This window comes from Pteropus alecto, unplaced genomic scaffold (genome assembly GCF_000325575.1).
Source record: "Pteropus alecto unplaced genomic scaffold, ASM32557v1 scaffold224, whole genome shotgun sequence".
In the NCBI taxonomy this organism is placed as follows: Eukaryota; Metazoa; Chordata; class Mammalia; order Chiroptera; family Pteropodidae; genus Pteropus; species Pteropus alecto.
Window position 1 is genome coordinate 3733455 of NW_006436289.1, and position 16861 is coordinate 3750315.

The 16861-nt window shown below is 46.8% G+C and overlaps 1 protein-coding gene and 1 non-coding gene across 4 annotated transcripts in view; one reads left to right on the forward strand and one right to left on the reverse strand.

Annotated features, from left to right (window-relative positions):
• Window positions 1-16861, reverse strand: part of ZBTB16 (zinc finger and BTB domain containing 16) — a 178225-nt gene that overhangs the window by 71370 nt on the left and 89994 nt on the right. The window lies entirely within an intron of this gene.
• LOC112480470 lies at window positions 6381-6499 on the forward strand. Its single transcript, XR_003046598.1, has one exon. It is a non-coding gene; the product is annotated as a 5S ribosomal RNA (ribosomal RNA).

Below are 16861 nucleotides of genomic sequence, written 5' to 3' on the forward strand. Positions count from 1 at the left end.
GAATATATCCAAAGGAAACAAAACACTAACTCAAAAAGATATCTACACCCCTATGTCACTGCAGCATTATTTGCAAGAGCCAAGATATAGAAACAACCTGAGTGTGCAGCAACAGATGAATGGATAAAGAAAATCTGATGGACACAGACACTGGAATATTATTCAGCCTTATAAAAAAGAAAGAAATCCTGCCATTTACAACAACATGAATTGATCTTGAGGGCATTATCCTTTCAGCCATAAAAAATGAGGAAATCCTATCATTTTCATATGTAGCTGAACTTGATAGCATTATGCTAAGTGAAACAAGTCAGACAGAGAATGACAAATACCATATGATCCCAATTCTATGTGGAATCTAAAAAACAAGCGAACTCACTGAAAAGGAGATCAGACTTGTGGTTACCAGAGACGGAGGGCTGGGGGGCGAGGGGGGCGGGATTGGTGGAAGGTGGTCAAAAGATACATATTTCCAGTTCTAAGATAAGTACTGGGCACGCAATGTACAACACGGTGACTAAAATTAGCACTGCTGTATGGTATATAGGAAAGTTCTTAAGAGTAAATCCTAAGAGTTCTCATCACAAAAAGAAAAATTTCTTTTATTTCCTTCTTTTCTTTAGTGCATATCTATATGAAATTATGAGCTGAAGCTCTTGCGATAATCATTTCACAATATACATAAATCAAATCCTGCTATATACCTTAAACTTATACAGTGATGTATACCAATTATTTCTCAATAAAACTGGAAAAAAATACATTTCCAAAGCAAAATGTAATGAATTTTTTTGCACGCACACACACGTACACACATAGAGAGAAAAAAGCAGACTTAGCAACCAAACCCCAATTAAGAATATTCTTCCATGACTGACTCTTCCTGAGCATTATCGTTTTGACTTCCTAAGCAAGATACTCTATCATATAAAACAATCAATTGTATTCACTTAAAGTAGAAAAAATGGTCTCTCATATTGATGAATGACAACAAACTACAAAGACAGAAATAGACAAGGTTCTTGGTTGACCTTCAGCTAACCAAAATCTCTCTTTATTTCAGTCTCCTTGAGCATCCTAGTTAATCAAGGATTAACAGAGCAGATTCTCACTCTTGGCTCTTAGGGTCTCTTCCCTTTCCCACCTCTCTCTATATGTGTCCCTTCCAACTTGCCTTTACTCGCTGCTCAAATTGGACCCCTATCCCCCAAGAACAGCAAGTAAACCCAATTATTTGGGGGCCATATATGTAAATTTTAGGCCAAGGTGTCCATCCTAGACTCCAGTGTTGTCAGTTACTTTAAAATTCATTAATACACACACACACACACACACACACACACACACACACACACACACACACACACACACCCTGGGGATTTCTTCAAACCAAGGCAGAAGCAACAATCCATAGCTTATACACTGACACTCTATTCATGATGACAGCTGGGAAAGAGGCCCATCACCTGGCTTGCCCCTCACTATACCTGCCAGCTACGCCATCTCGGACCCAGGGGACTGCCACCGTCCCTCCCCTTCCTCAGGCCCCACAGTGGCACCTCGAGGCTGCCAGTCTCTCCAGGCCTGCTGTGGCTTTCAGAAAACAGAGCATTTCTATTTTTAGCCCTTCTCAGCCTAATAATACTCCCCACACCCATTCAGCTTAATCACTTTATTGAGGACAAGAAGCAGGCTCTGCAGCCTGGGTGCTTCTGATGTTAGGAAGTAGTAAAATGTTCAAACTGGTTAAAAATGACACTCATGGCTTGCCTTTGGTGTTTCTGAAACCTTAATTGTGGCTCAGGCTGTGGATCTAAAGAACCTTGCAGGTTTCAGAGTTTGTCTCTCTTACCCCCTGCACCATAATTGAGGTGTTACATTACAACTACAGCACTAACGTTTTCAGGCTCAAAATTCAGAAGCCTTAAGACTCCACACTTTTCCAAACAGAAATACTGCCTGCCACACTTAAGGCCCAGTCTTGCCATGAATCACCCTCTCCTCAGAAAACAAAAACAAAAAACCTCGTCTTTTCTGGCTGACCTCATGCAAAAGTTCCAGGCGGGGTAACTCTTACCCACATTAAGCATTATGAAAGTGCATCTGACAACTAAAATGACATCGAATTGCTGCTTGAAAACAGGAAGGTTGTTTGGCGTAACTAGAGGACCTGAGAAGTTAGTGTATGCGGAAAACAGACCGTTGGTAGGTCTTCTACACACACCTTAGAGACCATGACTTCTAAAGCTTTAGGGTGAGCATTTACAAGTGTGTAATCTGTGCCTCATGAACTCTGGGCTGGGAGAAGTGGGCAGCCTGGGAAAGGAACAGAAACAACTCTGCCTCACAGGTTAAGACCAAGAGCTTCAGAGGCAGGCACGCCTGGGTTTACAGCCCAACTGTGCCTCTAACTAACTGAGTGATCTTGGGCAAGGAAACTCACTTTCCTCATTCATCAAATGGACATAATAATAGTACTAATCTCATAGGGATCCTGTGGGGATCAAATGAGATCATGGAATAAAGCGTCTGTCATAGTACCTGGCAACTGTCGGCCCTCAGTAAAGGTTAGCTGCCATTATAACTGTCGTCTTCGGTCATCTCCTCTCTGCTGTGGGTGCCTTCTAAGACAAAGAGTTTAGTCTTTGACTCTTCAGCCTTGCGCAAGACAAAAATAGAATTGTGGCCAGAATGGTTAACCATAGCCAGTTGTGTGCAATCCTGGGACAGCTTTGGACATGGCCGAGGGAGCGCCTAAGGACTCAAAAGTGGTTGATGGAGCCCATCCCAAAGCAGAAGCTTTGTGGGGATGACTTTTCGGTCCCCTTTCCAGCTAAGCAGGCCACAGCCAGGTCCCAGGCCTGCAAGCTCACCTGCATGAGGCTCTTCCACATCCCTGGCCAGCTCCCTCCTTTCTCCCTTTCCTCTCTTCTTAGACAAGGTGTTCAAAGGACCTTCATAAACTTCCTGCTCTGCAGAAGGCAGAGGCGGGATGCCTCATTAACTTTGCTAGCTAATTTTACAATTTAACCAAACACACCACATTCTCGCCTCAATGCAGCCAGCCTCTGACTGTGACAAACTTTGGTAACTGTGAGATAGAAGAAGAAGATAGTGGAGGCCAGAGACTGAAGTCAGGGTGCCGAAAACTAAAGTGAGAGATGGAGAAGATAAAAAAAAAAAAAATGAAAGGGTCACATATTTCTAAAAACACAGCTTTATGTATGTTTCAGAGCAGAATTCTAGACTGGGTAGGGCTGAGAAGTGAGGGAAGAAAGCTATGTGGGGCATGTGGTGTCAAAAAGATGGAGTGTTCCCTGACAATGACTCTTCCTGTCACCCGAGGAGAGGGGGGCAGGAACTATATCTGGAAGAACAGTTACATGCTGTCCTCTGAGGGGCATGATTCAATGCTGATGGGCGGCAGGCCAGAGGCTGGGTAGGGCCACCCAGAGGACATATTGGCTTGGCAAGGCCAGAGGGCTCTGCCAGAGGGCGCTGAAAGGCCCTTGACCGGCCCACTTAGCCCACATCCTGTGGATGGCAGGTTCAGGCTCCTACCTCCTTATTACGATTCTGGCTGGGGGTGAGGTGTGGGGGGAAGGTGGCACGTCTAAGAAAGTTTCACCATAAAGAATCCTCTGGGATAGAAAAGGACACCAGAGTTGTCCTGGTCCCATTTCTGCAAGCCCACACTTGACTCACCTAGGACAGACAGACCCCAGTGGAAAGAGAGGGATGATTCCGGCCTAGTTACCTGTGGGCAGGCCCTGCTCTCAGCACATCAGTCAATAACGACAACACTGGCCTATGAGTCTCCTTGCCCCCTGATTAGCTGTCCCCAGGATTCCAAAGTCTACACTTGTCCCTCTCTAGCCTATATTCCTGTGTGTCTGATTCTGGACCCCAAACCTCAATCACTGCAGAAGTGGCCCAGCAGGCCTCTCCCAGATGTGCTGGGTTGTTCCCATCAGGCCCCAACAAGAGGACAGGAAACCTGGGCCACTCTGGCAAGAATCCTTGATTGATATGGTCTCCCAAAAGATCTGGTCTCCAGGCCTTTGTCTGTTCTGGACTCATAATAATGAGACAACTCAGGAAGACTCTAGCCAATCAAGAGTTTCAGGGAGTTCTCTCTGTACCTGGAGTTACCTTGTTACTGCAAATGACTGTGGCCTTGCATAATTACTCCAGCAAAATGTTCATTGCAGCCGCCAATGAGCTCCCATTGCTCAATTAGTTTGTAATAGTCAGTGAGAGCTGTGGAGGTTTCATCCAACTATCTCAGAAGACTTCTTATTCCAACTACCTAATGAAAAGTTTAGGACTTGCTTTTTTTTTTTCTTTTCTCTGGCATGTAAAAGAATTCCAATAAAAGTAGAGGGTTAAGAGGAAAGAGGAGGGTGCATGTTAACTACAGGGGAAAAGTCTAGAAGAGATGTCACTGTCAGGTTGAATCCTGCAGAGTACAACGAAGGGAGCCCCTACCTACAAAGGCCTCCACCCCTCTCTCTCACTGGCTTCCTACCCATGGGGAGAGTTACCTCCACCTTCACGAAAGGCATATACAGGGGCTTCATCGGCATGGTCTGAGAGCATGGGCGGGGGCCCTGGGTCCATCAGCTTAAACGGCGCTCCCTATTCCCCCATTTCCCTCCAGAACAGCCAAGTCTCAGTCCTCAGCCTCACCAAGGTACAACCCTCTAAGTTATGTGTTCTCAAACTGGGCTTACGAGAGCCCTGAGCACTCATGACATATTTTGGGGTTCATCGAGTCTGGGATGAGAAAAGCAAAATACTCAGGATCTATATTCAATTTTAAACCTCACTTGCACAATCATTTTATGGGCACCTCAAAAATGAATGGACCATCTGAAGAGTCCGCTGGTAATTTTTAATGCAGAGTTTCTCAACCTGCAGGCCAAAGAGGGTCATAACATCCTTAGAGCTTTGAAGATTCTCAAGTATGCAAAACTGGAGGAGGAAAAGGGAAGAGACACCTGCCTAGTTGCCTGGCAGACTCTGGCTCACAGAAGTTCTTGCTTCCTCTTATTCAGAAAAGCAGGTCCCTTCCCCACCATGAAGCTCCATCTGGACATTCCAGCAGGAAAGAGCCCGTCGAAATCCCATGAAGCTCCTTCCAGAAGCCATTCTTCATCTCCTGATTCTTGGGAATTTCTCTTTCCTTTAAACTCTGCAGCACTCTCTCTTTCCTCCTTTGTGGGGATGGTGAGCACACCCAGCCTTGCATAACGCTTTTCCCTGCTGGGGCTCACATCATCTGCTCAGCCAGACTGACAACCCCTTGCAGGTAAAGACCCTGGCTATAGCCCCTCTCTGTCCTGCCCAGCTCTGCCTGCCATTGGTCCTCATAAATGCTAACTGATAAATTCATTCATGAAGAATTTCTCCCCAAGAGAGCCACATGTAATGACCCAGAATAGTCATCGAGGTTTCTCTGCTGCCCAGCTTTCACCATCTGGTTCCCATTTGGTTGATGTTTCTGTCCCCAGAGAAGGCTCCAGCATCGCTAGCACGTGCCTGGGGAAGATGCGGTTGTTGGAGAACAGACATAATGAACCTCATGCCAAGTGGTCCAACTTCACTAGACAGAATCTAAAAGGTCAGGGAGGCTGCAATCTTCCTGACGTGTCATACTCCGAGACACCGAAAGTCTGAGGAGCTAGTGACAATCCAAGCAGTCCCAGCTCCCATGTTTCTGCACCTTTCACTCTTCACTCAGCATCACAGAGGGTCCCCCCTGCCCAAGAGCAGAGCATCAAGCTAGGTCATCATGCAAGAGAGACCATAAGCAGCAATCTGGTCCTGTCCCTCTTCCCTGCATGAGACTGTGGTGGGGAACAGGAGTGGGGAAATCACACAGCTAAGCTCTTGCCTAGGTGGGAAGGCCAAATACTCATCCACAGACCCTACAGCAATGCTCCCAGAACCACCTTACCCCCAGCCCTATAAGGCAATGGGGAGAAGTAATGGCCACAATGTCAGTTATAACTGAACACATGCAACTCCAGCAGAGCACGAAGAGGCTAATAAGCCATACATTTGCTCCTGTTGGCCCAGGTGTGAGGCCCTGAGCTGTATTCAATTACTGTGCTGCCCTATCCCAGCCCCAGGACCTCTGGCGACAGGGCCTTCTCCATTCTCCCTGTCTCAGTTTCCACGTCTCCAAGACATTGGTTATCTCTACATATAGAAAAGCAAGCATTCAGACCAGGTACAGCAGTATGATATACTAGAAAAGCAAGAGTGAGGGACAGAGAGCCCTGGCTATGACCTTAAGCAAGGTACGTGAACTCTTTAAGCCCAATGTCCTCACCTACAACACAGAATCAAGGTCAATGTAAGATTAAGTTAGTTCTGTCTACAACCATGCCACCCTGAACATGCCCGATCTTGTCTGATCTCGGAAGCTAAGCAGGGTCGGGCCTGGTTAGTACTTGGATGGGAGACCACCTAGGAAGACCAGGTGCTGTAGGCATTTTAAAAAAAAAAAGAAAGAAAAGATTAAGTTAGTTCAGACATGTAGCGCACCAAGCACCATGCCTGGAACATAGCAGGCATCCAATAAATTAAGTGCCTTTCCCTCCTTCCCTCATCCCTATCATCCATCCTGAGTCATTCATTTATTCCACAGATTACCGAGAGCCTGCTATGGCATTAAGCAGTGGCAAACGCAACAGAGCACACCACCGATAAGGTCCTGCCTCACTTCCTTGTCTTCTTGTCCAGACTACGGACTCCCAGGGCTGGAAAGAGACAGGGGAATGCTTCAGCGTTACTTCCTACCAAGCACCGCCTATCCACACACTCGCCCACTCACCCACTAGTTTATTCAAACGACTTGAATTATAACCACCATTCAGGTTACTCCGCTAGGTAGTATGGAGACATGGAAATAAATCACATGTTCTAAAGAAGCTTAGATCTAGTAGATGAAAAGGACAAGCAAATAAATAGCTATGACACAAAGAAGGTGACAGGTGCCATAAGAGCGGACAGATAAACGGCTATGAGCTATCAGATGAGGGGCGGCATATTCTCCTGCCCAGACAGATACATCCCATGGCTGAGCCAGCTGACTTTAAAAAGAGAAGAGAAAAAGGAGTGTTCGCCCAGCTGGCACCCATCCTAGCACGGGAAACAGGCAGGATCTATTTAGAAGGACTAGAGGCAGGTTAGAGCCCAGTTCCCAAAACTCGTGCTTCCTCCACTTGACTGGATAGCTGGACAGAACCAATCCTGTCAAAATCCTACAGATCTTTTAAAAAATCATTTAGCTGTTGCAGGGATGATAAAAGAACCTTGCCATTCAAAGGCAGGGTCCACACTGGCAGGAAGGTGGGGCCGCTGGGGGAGAGGAGGAGGGAACTGGGAAAAACGGGGAACGCCTCACAGATATGGATCAGGGCAACCAGCAAAGGAGAGGTATGCATTGTAGTTGGCTTTACTACCTAATTAATTCAGTAATTTCAAAAACAATTTTATTTATATTCCATTTACCACATCAAAAGTAAAAAAAAAAAAATCCTACTGATGCTAAAATAATACCTCAAGGCATCTATTTATAATCAGTTTTAAAAAGGGGGAGGGTGAAAATAAAGCAGCCCTGGTTTCTATACAATCTCTCCCGGGCAGACCACCAACCCTCAGAGAGAGGGAGAGAGAGAGAACACAGCCAAGCCCTCTCTGAGAGCCTTCCTGGCTGCTGAAAACCGAGCTTGTCAAAAAAAACAAATCCATAATGGCCCGAGGCTCCTCTCCAATCTATTTTCTGCTCAGCTGGTTTTAAATGAAGTTATTATGAGTCATTAAAACACCCGCAAGCCAGTGGAAGTCAGCCAATTACAATTTTAAATTTAGCCTGTTCTCTGCCCCATTCTCTTGTTTTCTTCCTTTGCCCACAGAATGCTGCTGCTGCTGCTATTTCTTCCCTCCCTTCCTTTACCCAAAGTGGAAGAGACAGTTATGAAAATGCAGAGTATTGCAAAGAACGCAGAATCATTCATATGAATTAAATTAAAAAACGTAAAACTTCAGCCCCTTCCAAAGTCAACCCATGTCCACCTCAGCCCACTGGATTCCTCGGAAACTCCAGACTCAGATATAGAGGTCATGGGGGCTATTTTTAAAACAAAAAGGTTCTTCATTGGGGTCCTGTTGAAAACATTCCCATCCATCACACAAAATCAACATGTTCACGGTTGAATCCAAGAGGGAAACCACACCACCAATATCTTAGAATTAATAACAAACAATGAAGTTGAAATTCAAAGGTAACACCGGCTTTGCAATCAAGCATGAATGTCGGTGGAAGTCACTAGATATGATGAGCTCATTTAGTTTTTAAATCTGCAAGGTAATGGTCTGTGTGGGGCCATTACAGCAAAGGAACAATTTTAAGTATTTCATGTAAATGCTTCTTCTCAATCTCTTTTTTTCCTCACATGTGCACACACCAACACACACACACAGCTGCCCCTCATTTCTGGGAAGATATGCAGCTTCTCCACACCTTCCAGGGAGTAAGTAGCGTCCTTCCCAAAGGACTGTCCAATCCTGCTTCCTCCACTGACCCTAATTAACAAATGAGTCTGAGTCTGGATGCTCCACAGAACAGACTTTTACACATCTATGTACACTTCTCCCATCACCTCCAGGACCTCTAGCTCTCATGGCTCCTCTCCAAGACCCACACACATACACACACGTGCACGCACCATGAGGGGACCAGGGCTCTGCCCCCTTAAGACACAACTCTACCGCCCCAGTAAAGCAGGAGAACCAAAGCCACAGACCTAGGCAGATGCGGCACTTATGAGAGGGATGGGTGTCACGTCATTTCATTGAGAGTCACTAAGGTTAGTAATAAAGACCCATATGCTACCATGTATATTAATCTACCTGATGGCTCTGGGTGAGATGGGACTTTGGGTCTCTCCTCACCAACTGCCTTGCTGGGAGAGAGTATGAAATACAAGGAGGCTTCCAGGTGCACTGTGACCAGCAGCAGCTTGACATAGGTGAAATGACCTGTCCTGACCCTTGTAGAACACAGACCCGAGACCTGTGAACATGGCTGCCCTACACTCTTGAGCATCCCCGGAGCTGAGCACGTATCACCATCCTACCCTCGTTCTCGGCTCTCTGCACTCAGTTGCTCCCTCTGTGGGTCCCTCAACTGGCAGCTCCTCACAGTGGTTCACAGAGGCTCGCTCTCCCTAATGCTAATAAAATGGAGCTCCAGGCCCTCCCTTGCACTGGCCCATTCCTCTAACTCTTGATATTCATAATCTTTTTGTGAGAGAGGGCACTCAAAACTGTGTAAGTCTCAAACTCCACCAAACCCAGATCTGCCCCAGAAGCACAAACGCTTTAGTAACAGGGTATTCACTTACTCAACAAAGACTTATCAAAAAGCCTTCTATGTGCCAGGCACTAGGCCAGGCCGTGGTATATGAAGGTGAACAAACCACATGCTGCCTGGTAGGCTCAGCACTCAGGTGCTTGGTACAGACCTCTGATAGCACAGTGCCAGGAAGACACGCTTTTAAGTAGCAAAGCCCAGTAAGGAACTTGCAAACCGTAATCCTGCTAATTCACTTGCCTACACACGGCTCAACTCAAGAAAGCCCAGGACCCAGGAGAATCAAGAATCAAGCCAGAGAATGGTCCCCAAGAGGCAAGGGACAGGAGCGTACAAGGTTCCAGGTGCTGGGAGCACTCACAGGGCATTTACTCAAGAGTCCTCCCCAGGCCTTCTGGGCCAGAGTGACATTTTGTTCCCCATCCCAACTCCCACCCAACTTTCAAGCTAAGAATCTTTGAAGGGTGAGAGAGCGGGAGGAGACCAACCGAGAGGGACAGAGACAAAGACAGATGAAGACATGAGAAGGAAGATGGAAAACACACATGAGCATCAAGAAAAGGCTGAGGCCAATACAGACACAAGGACGGGGACAGAAAGATGGAGTGAGATGAAAAGAGATTGGGGGGGAAATGAAAGAAGAGCAAAACTAAAACATAAACACCTGCCACCACAGAGAGCTCAGAAGAGAGAGCTGAAAACGACAGCCCAAAAATAGTGCAGCACATGGGTGTGGTAGGATCTGGTCACTTGGGTGCAGCCCTGGACACTGGGACCCAGGCACAGCCTGGTTAGAGGGCCAAGGCACGAGAGGGGACAAGGGGACAATCGAAGACCAGCTTTCTGGTGGGGTACATGTCTGGGAAGCAAAAGAAAGGTGAAGAGGCCCTGGAAATAAGAAAATGACATTCGTTTGGGTGGATCTCATGCAAACATCCCTGCCTAGAGCCTCAGACAAAAACAAGGGCTGGCAAAGCAGCCCAGAACTTAGGAAAGACGGATGGAGCAAGCGAGAGAAAAGGAGAGATAGGAGAATAAACAGCAGACAAACAGGATTCCCAGCATCCATCTCGCTAAGGCCATTCATTTCCTGATAAGAATGTCATCATCTAGTTCAACAAAATCATATGGTGGTATGACAGGGGGTATGTGGGGAGAAACCACCATATTTGGGGATGGAAAAATCAGAGGGAGGGAGAGAGACAAAGAGAGAGACAGAGAGACAGAGAGAGAAGGTTATTACATAATTTCTACTTTCTTCCCTCCACCCTTAAAGTAATGTTCCTATCTGACAGGCTCCTCTCTGAGGGGGGAAAATGACAAATCCAATCCAAAATTCAACAGCCTGTGTTCTGTTCAGAGAGCACACAGTGTACTGTACAGCCCATAAAACTCCAAACAGCCTCCAGACACTGCCGCAATCGTCCTCCATCAAAACACTTTGTCTTGCATACAAAAATAAGATACAGCGCTGAACAGAATACAAAATCAGCCCATTACAGTACAGGGAGACTGCTACTTAGCAACGAGGGGGCTCTAAAGCCTCGATGCTCTACAGGAAGCAAAATCTGTCGAGCCTGTTGGGCAAATGATAAACATTAGCAGTATTAAAAAACACAAAAGCCATGTAAATGGATAGACATAATGTGGAAACGAATTTATAGAATAAATTGGGATGGGGGACTTGAGTGTAGCGGGAGAGGCTGGGATCCAGAGGGGTGGATGCAACGAGCTTCCCAAACCCCTGCTAAGGCACCATATGTTAGTAGAGACATGTGTATTTGGGGGGAGGGTTATGTGAACCCCCTCTTCACACGGGGGCTATAGGTGAATGGGTAGGAGGGAAGTGGTGAAAACACTGTTTAATAAAATGACCTACAATGAACTTTCTGAACTTTCTCTGTTCAGCTGGCCTGACATGAGTGAAGTCTTCAGGGCCAGGGGACCCAGGCACGCACATCCAGCAGCACTGAGGCAGAGAGATGTGAGGGCTTTCTCTGCCCTGGGTCAGCATCACACCTAGCACCATCACAGGACCTGTCACTTGCTGTAAACAAGATCCCTGGCCAAAAAAATAAAAGTTAAAAAAAAACAGACAACAAAACCAAAAACACCCCATCTGGGCTGGAAAAATCAGTATATTTCATCAGGTAAAGGGGAAAAATACTCTGGCTGTGAATCAGCAGTAGGGTTTCGGATCCCAGCCAAAACAGAAGCTAAAAAGCAAAACCATATTCTTCTGGTCTCAGTTTAGGCTCTTGAGGCAGAAAGCGCGAAGGGGTGGGGGTGGGGGGCAGTGAGAAAGGAGAGAGAAGGGGGAAGAAATGTATTTTTCATCAGCCAGTGTATAATTTATAAACAGCATTAAACAGTTTTTGTTTTCTTTTTCCTCTCTCCCGTGTATGGGCTTGGACAGCAGTCAAGCCTGCATTAATTTCTGCTTTGGGTACAGTGTGTTCTTGGAGGCACATCTGCAAGCGATCATAAACTCTCTGGAATGCTGGCAGAACATCCAGACCTGCCGGCAGGCCAGTGACGACACCACTCTGGGAAAAAGTTCGGGAAGCAGGCCAAATTCAGAGAAGGGAGGGAGGAAGGGAGAGAGAAGTGTGTTCAAGAGAGAGCCAGGGAAAGTGGCTTCTCTCCCCTCCTTCCTGTTTCCGTACCCGGGTCACCTACACAGACCAACGGGAAGGCAGTGGGGGCTCTGAGCCACTCACATCTGATCTTCTGCATGTTCTTAACCCAAACCTTCCATCATGCCCACTTCTGAAGGCATACAGAGGGAGTTAAAAGACCAAAGGAAGTTTCTTCTTGGTTATCTCCTGATTTTGCCCTCATGGCAGAAAGGTAACCAGAAGGGAGCGCTGCCATACATTGGAGAGAGGGCAGAGAAGGAGTGAACCGTGGGTTCAGATCTGCTTGGATAACCCCCAATCTCTTACTCTTAGCAGGTACCTAATCTAAGAAGACAGCAGTGAATGAGAGAAGGAAAATGCAAACTTAGGAGAAGCTGCAGGTCCTGAGAAGCCATCTACGAATCCTAAGATGCTATTCCCATCATTGGCATGGGGACCAGCTCATAATACTCGCCTTAAAGTCACAGAGAATCTTCCAGCTATTTCGCTCCCCTCACCTTCTCTATCTTTAGGAAGAATCCTGAACAACACCAAAGCTAAGTGTTTCGAGAAGAAAAAAGGGAGGAAAGGGAACAATTACAAGCCACAATTCTTCAACATTTCGCATTTTTCCTTCCTTCCATTCAATCAGGGCAGGGGAAAGCACAAGAGAACCAATCTGGTTTTGGGCCCCAATCCCTTCAGCCTCTTCCTGCCAGATGGATGGCCCGGGCCCCAGATGACATGCCCTGGCCGCCCCATGCTGCTACTGGAATCAGAAAGTCTATCAGCGAAAGACCATATTCTTTCCCAGTGGCTCTGACTATGGAGAAGAGCCTGGTATCAGGGGAGGTTTCTCAATAGCCAGGGCTCACAGCGCCCAGAGAAGGGCAAGGAGGAGTGAGTACAGGGGCCAGGCTCCTAACAGGACTGAACTTCCGAATGCAGGCTCTGCACCCCGAACCAATGCAAGAGGCACACTCCAGCCATGTCCCAAGATTGACTGCCAGTCATGCCGTTTCTCCAAGGAGTCTTATAAATTCTACATTCCAGCCTAGCCTACATCAAAACAGCCCTTTGAATTCCAGTGGGGGGGAAAAAGCGTTACTCCCTTATTCAGTCTTTCAGTGGCTTTCCAATGCTGCAGGTAAAATGCAAATCACTTCCTACTTCAAGGCCCTCCACAATCTTGCCCCATCCCTCCCTTCTGAACCCTTCAGTCTCCCTCTTCACCCCCACAGCTCACATACCGCAGCTATACTGCACATCACTGCAGGTAGCTTGGGATTCCCCCAACCAGTTCTTTTCGTAATTCCATTCGCACCATCCATTCAAGTTCTAGAACACCCTCTTCCCCTGGATGCCTCCTAGAACTCTCTTGGCACTTTGCACACACAATCCTCTTTTCTCATTACTTTCCTGCCGAACATCTCTCCTACTAGACTTAAGGTACTTGAGGGTAGGGATGCTGTGACATTTCCCAGTGTCAAATACAGAGTCTGACACAGAATTAGTGCTCAATAAACGTCCACTGGCTCCAAAAATGAATGACACTCCTGGAACAGGAGCGGGCCACGGAAATATGCAAACCTCTAAATAGTACATAGCCAAGTCAAAAATAGGGGCAAGTAGTTCTGGGTGTGCTCATTTATAATCCACCAGTATATTAAGCCAAGCTGTGGGAAATACTACCTAATGGGAAACAGTACACTAGCAAATCACAAAACCAACTCAAGTCACTGCCTAAGGCTCTGGTTTCTGCATGGGCACCCCAGAGCTAGGAATCACCTCTTAAGTGAGAACAAGGAGTGTCAAAGCCACAGGGATGGGGCAGCAAAAGGTGGGGAGGGAGACTTCTGAGTGATCCTGGCATGCAAAGGGGCTAGGACTCCTCCCCTGCTCTCTGCCACAATCCTACACCCAAGGTGCACATTTCAGAAGGAGAAGCTTTGCAAAGCATCTGAGGTGATCACTCTTCCCACCCCAGTCTCTTTCCCAGTCCTCGAACCCTCCTAGAATCTCAAAATTGCCTCTGAGAATGCAGGGCCTGGCCAGATCAGTCTCATTAGTTAATGAGTTAGGTTATTGTTTGTTAATTTAAACTTATTGTTATCATCAGGTATATCTCACAAACACTTGATTAGTTAACACACTCGAATCGAAACGAAAACTTCAATTAAACCGAACAATCACGACTACCATTTAGGATCTTAAAAAATAGAAAGAGAAACAGAAACAGAAAGAAAGAGAAAAAGAAAGAATGGTCTCTAGGAAGGGCCTCCTACAGGGCAAACTTCTAATTAAACAAATTGTCAATTTCAACACAATGAAAACTGATTTAGGAATGTAAATTTAGTATTCTAGTCATTGAAAATAAGACCTCACATTGATGATCTCAAACAAGCTGATTTCCTCGGGTAAAGAAATGCAGAGAAGAGGAGAGAAAGTAAAAAAAGCTAAGAAGGATAAACAAGAGAGAGCCTTTCATAAATAATATCTCCGCAGAATTCAATGTGGGCTGTTCTCAAGCATCAGAGAAACTCTTTACCTGCTTCCTTCTTCACCCCCCCCCTACCAGATTAGAAAAAAAAAAAATTAATCGTGTATGATGACAAACTTGGCTCAGCACTCACTGTACACACTGTACCCACAAGGCTGGCTCCCAGCCAGGCCTGGCCGGGTGCCAGAGCTACAATAACAAACACAGGCCATGCTAGCCAAGAGGGGGTGGGGGCAGCTAGCAAGCGAGCGAGCGAGCAAGCGAGTGCCGTTCAGCTCTGCTGAACAGGAGACAACAGCAGGAAACAAGGACAGCAACGACATTTAAGGAAAGCCAGGAGTACCATGACCCCAACCCAGCTTCCAGACCCACTCCTCCATGGCCTGCCCCTTTTTAAAAACCAGTCGCCAGGATTCCGGAACAACTACTGTTCTTTCAGGCTCTGCATTGCTGCTCCAACCCTTAATGAGCTTCTGTAAAATGGGTCTGCACTAGCTTCCTGCATGGAGCCTTCAAAACAGAGCAACGAGAAAATCTCCTGTCATGTAATTAAATGTCTCCTCTAAAACATCACACAGTTCTGTTATCATGCAACTGCAGGAGGAGTCATAAGATGTAATACAGGACTTAACGCTACTAGAATCTGAGAGAAGACCTGGCACCACCGGCCCACCCCAACTCTAACTCCCCACAAGGCCAGGTCTCTGCAGAAGCCCTGGGTCTTAACTGTTTAACAGTGTGGCAAACAATTTGGAAAGTGGCTTAGCCTCACTAAGCCCTTGTTGCTATTTTATTTTCAAGACATCCCAGCACAGGGGTGAAAGGTCTGCAGGATAATAGAAAGAAAAAGCAAAGAACAGAAATTCCAGTCTGAGCAGGCTGAGCTGTATGCAAGGGTGAATTAAAGCACTCTTATGACACATTACACTCTCCCCATCACCAAATCCTCTTTCCAAGGGCATTGGCAAGTGAATTTCCGAAGGACAAATCATTTGCACAATCAGACTTCAGGCACAGAAAGGAAAACCTAGGAAAGTGGGACCCAGCTCCCAAAGCCGCCGGGGTGTCCCTTATGAGACCACAAGACCTTGGAGTAGATCTTGGTCAGCAGGTGGTACAGTCTCTCACTTTTTCTCAGGTAGGGGTTCTGGGCCCACCTGAAAGTATGTCAGCAGGTCCTCCCCTCTCTGCCGCTCCCACCAGCTCCACCAACACTGCTGAAGTGTGCTTCTCAGAGGAGACAGCAGATAACTCACACTCAGCCAACAAAGGCCACTGGGCTCCTGGCTGCCACCCAGTGAATCCCTTGGACACGGTGTGAACAGGTCCCATCACAGAGGAGACCTGGTGGGAGACGAGGGTTTCCCTGAGTTGCCCACAGGCCTCCCAGGCTGTACTCATTCACTTAACAATATCCGCTAATGTGCCAGGCAATATGCTGTATGTAATGGGGACAGATCCTGTCCCTAAGCAGTTTATAGTCTATCACATGTCAGGCACAGTGCTAAGTGTCTGATGTAAGCCTCACAACTCCTTTGAAGTAGAGTGAAGTACTCATCATACAGACGAGGATACAGAGGCTCATAGAGCTTACATTTCTTGCCCCAGATCACATGGTCAGGAAGCAGATATCCAAATTCCTAACCCTGACTCTCAAGTAGTAGAGACAAGGAGAGTCCACAAATAATCACAAAGAAGAAAGATGGTGTCCAAAGATACTTCAGATGAAGAAATATGGATACCCGCAAGGCATGACTACTTCCTGCTAGAGGTGGGGAAGTGTCAAGAAATGGCATTCTAGAAGGGACCTTGAAGATCTAGGAAGACTGAGGAAGGGTTATTCCATGCAGAGGAAATGGATTTTGCACACAGAGCAAACCACAAGTAGATAAGCTGGCTAGAACACTGGACTCAGGGAAAATTAAGGGGAAAGGATGCTTACTGGGCTGAGTGAGGGAGAGGGCGAGTAAGCTGTAACTCAAAGTGCATTACCTACACACGTGTCCAACACCACAGAGTCAGAGACCACACAGGGGCCTGGAGCAGGGAGCAAATAAAATGGCAGACCCACACTCCGCACTCAGTTGGGGTATATGGCCAACTTTGTTGGCAGACAGCTCATGAATCCCCACAATGAACCCTAGACAGCATAAAAAGCTGAAAGAAAGCAAGAAGATAAGAGGTACAAGTTACAAAAACAGAACCAAAGGAATACATGAGTACCAAGCAGATGCTAAACAGAGAAATGCCTGGACTCAGGATGCCGGGCCGACATGGGACAGGTGGATGGGATGATGATGGTCAAAGGAAGCCAGGATGATGATGGTCAAGGGAAGCCAGGTGGGGAGCCTCAATGGG